The sequence below is a fragment of the Schistocerca piceifrons genome, chromosome 1 (genome assembly GCF_021461385.2).
Source record: "Schistocerca piceifrons isolate TAMUIC-IGC-003096 chromosome 1, iqSchPice1.1, whole genome shotgun sequence".
In the NCBI taxonomy this organism is placed as follows: Eukaryota; Metazoa; Arthropoda; class Insecta; order Orthoptera; family Acrididae; genus Schistocerca; species Schistocerca piceifrons.
Genome location: NC_060138.1, coordinates 144,420,058 through 144,422,483, shown reverse-complemented (window position 1 = coordinate 144,422,483; position 2,426 = coordinate 144,420,058). Strand labels below are relative to the sequence as shown.

Genomic DNA, 2,426 nt, shown 5'->3' with positions numbered 1-2,426 from the left:
TTAAATCCGAGAAGTTTGGTAGCCAGGGAGTAGGGGAACTCGTCAAAGTGCGCTTCAGAACGAGTTCGTACGCTGCGAGCTGTGCGACGGGTTGCCTTGTCCTGCTGCTGGTGGTGGTGGTTAGTGTTTAACGCCCCGTCGACAACGAGGTCATTAGAGACGGAGCGCAAGCTCGGGTTAGGGAAAGATTGGGAAGGAAATCGGCCGTGCCCTTTCAAAGGAACCATCCCTGCATTTGCCTGAAACGATTTAGGGAAATCACGGAAAACCTAAATCAGGATGGCAGGAGACGGGATTGAACCGTCGTCCTCCCGAATGCGAGTCCAGTGTGCTAACCACTGCGCCACCTCGCTCGGTGTCCTGCTGGTAGATGCCATCGTGCTGAGGAAAATAAGCTGCATGTGGGTCTGAGCATGACCTCCCAAGGATAGATGCATACCTGTGTTGATCCATTGTGGCTTTCCGAGTGACGAGGTACGCAGGAAGCTCCTCCCTCCAGCCGAACCCCTCCGACGATTGTTGCAGGTTGTCCATTAGCCGATAGAACACTGGAGCATAAAACGTGATTCAGCTGGAAAGATCACCTGTCGCCACTCAGCGGATGTCCAATGGCGCAGATCATGAACAGCAGTCGGCAAGGGTGCACGAACCAGTTGCCTGCTGTACAGGGTCATACACAGAAATGTTCGCTCAAAGGTCGTTGAGGAGGCAATGTTGCTATCCCCATGTTTCAGCTGCTCAACAGTTGCACGTCTGTTCGCCTGTACGCATCTCCACAGCCGTCCTTCACTCCCGCCCTCTATGATCTGTGGTGCACCACAGTTGTCTTGCGGTCTGTTTTGGATAGCGCCATTTGCCATGCACGGGGTGTATTAACCATGGCGGCATGTCAACAGCTTACTCAGCTTGCTGAAGTCACACCAATACCCAAAAAGAGAAGTAGGAGTAATCCGCTGAATTACAGGCCTATATCACTAACGTCGATTTGCAGTAGGATTTTGGAACATATACTGTATTCGACCAGTACGAAGTACCTCGAAGAAAACGATTTCTTGACACATAGCCAGCAAGGATTCAGAAAATATCGTTTTTGTGAAACGCAACTAGCTCTTTATACTCATGAAGTAATAAGTGCTATCGACAGGGGATGTCAAATTGATTCCATATTTTTAGATTCCCAGAAGTCTTTCGACACCGATCCTCAGTAGCGTTTTATAACCAAACTACGTGCCTACGGAGTATCGCCTCAGTTGTGCGTCTGGATTCGTGATTTCCTGTCAGAAAGGTCACAGTTCGTAGTAATAGACGGAAAGTCATCGAGTAACACAGAAGTAATACCCGGCGTTCCCCAAGAAAGTGTTATAGGCCCTCTACTGTTCCTGATCTATATTAACGACATATGAGACAATCTGCGTAGCCGTCTTAGATTGTTTGCAGTAGATGCTGTCATTTACCGTCTTGTAAAGTCATCAGATGATCAAAACGACTTGCAAAATTATTTAGATAAAATATCTGTATGGTGCAAAAAGTGACAATTGACCCTGAATAAAGAAAAGTGTGGAGTTATTCACATGAGCACTAATAGAAATCAGCTAAATTTCGATTATGTGATAAGTCAGACAAATCTGAAGGCTGTAAATTCAGCTAAAGACTTAGGGATTACAATTATAAATAACCTAAATTAGAACGATCACATAGACAATATTGTGGGTAGAGCAAGTCAAAGACTGCGATTCATTGGCAGAACACTCAGAAGGTGCAACAGCTCTACAAAAGAGACTGCTTACACCATGCTTCTCCGCCCTATTCTGTAGTATTGTTGTGCGGTGTGGGATCCGCATCAGGTGGGACTGATCGACGACATCGAAAAAGTACAAAAAAGGTCTGCTTGTTTTGTATTACCGCGAAATAGTGTCACAGACATGATACGTAAATTGGAGTGGCAATCATTAAAACAAAGGCGTTTTTCGTTGCGACGGGATGTCCTCATGAAATTTCAATCACCAGTTTTCCCCTCCGATTGCGCTGTTGGCACCCACCTACATAGGGAGAAATGATCATCACGATAAAATAAGAGAAATCAGGGCTCGCACAGAAAAAAATTAAGTGCTCGTTTTTCCCGCGTGCCGTTCGAGAGTGGAACGGTAGAGAGGCAGCCTGAAGGTGGTTCATTGAACCCACTGCCAAGCAAAGTAGTCACGTAGCTGTAGATGTAGATGTACAAACTTAGCTGTTTCGGAAATGCTCCCACCCTTGGCTCGAACGCCATTGACCATGCCTATTTGGATGTCAGATACATCACTTTGTTTCCGCATTACGACAGCTACTGCACTGTTCCTGCATCCCATGGATATGCTCTATATACTCTCCGCAGCAAGTGCTGCCACCTGCCATCTGTTAGTGGGTATTGCATGTGGACGTCGGAA

General features: G+C 46.6%; 1 non-coding gene across 1 annotated transcript; it reads right to left on the bottom strand.

Moving 5' to 3' along the window:
- Positions 1-280: 280 nt before the first annotated feature.
- Positions 281-353, bottom strand: Trnaa-cgc. The gene has a single exon. It is a non-coding gene; the product is annotated as a tRNA-Ala (tRNA).
- Positions 354-2,426: the final 2,073 nt, after the last annotated feature.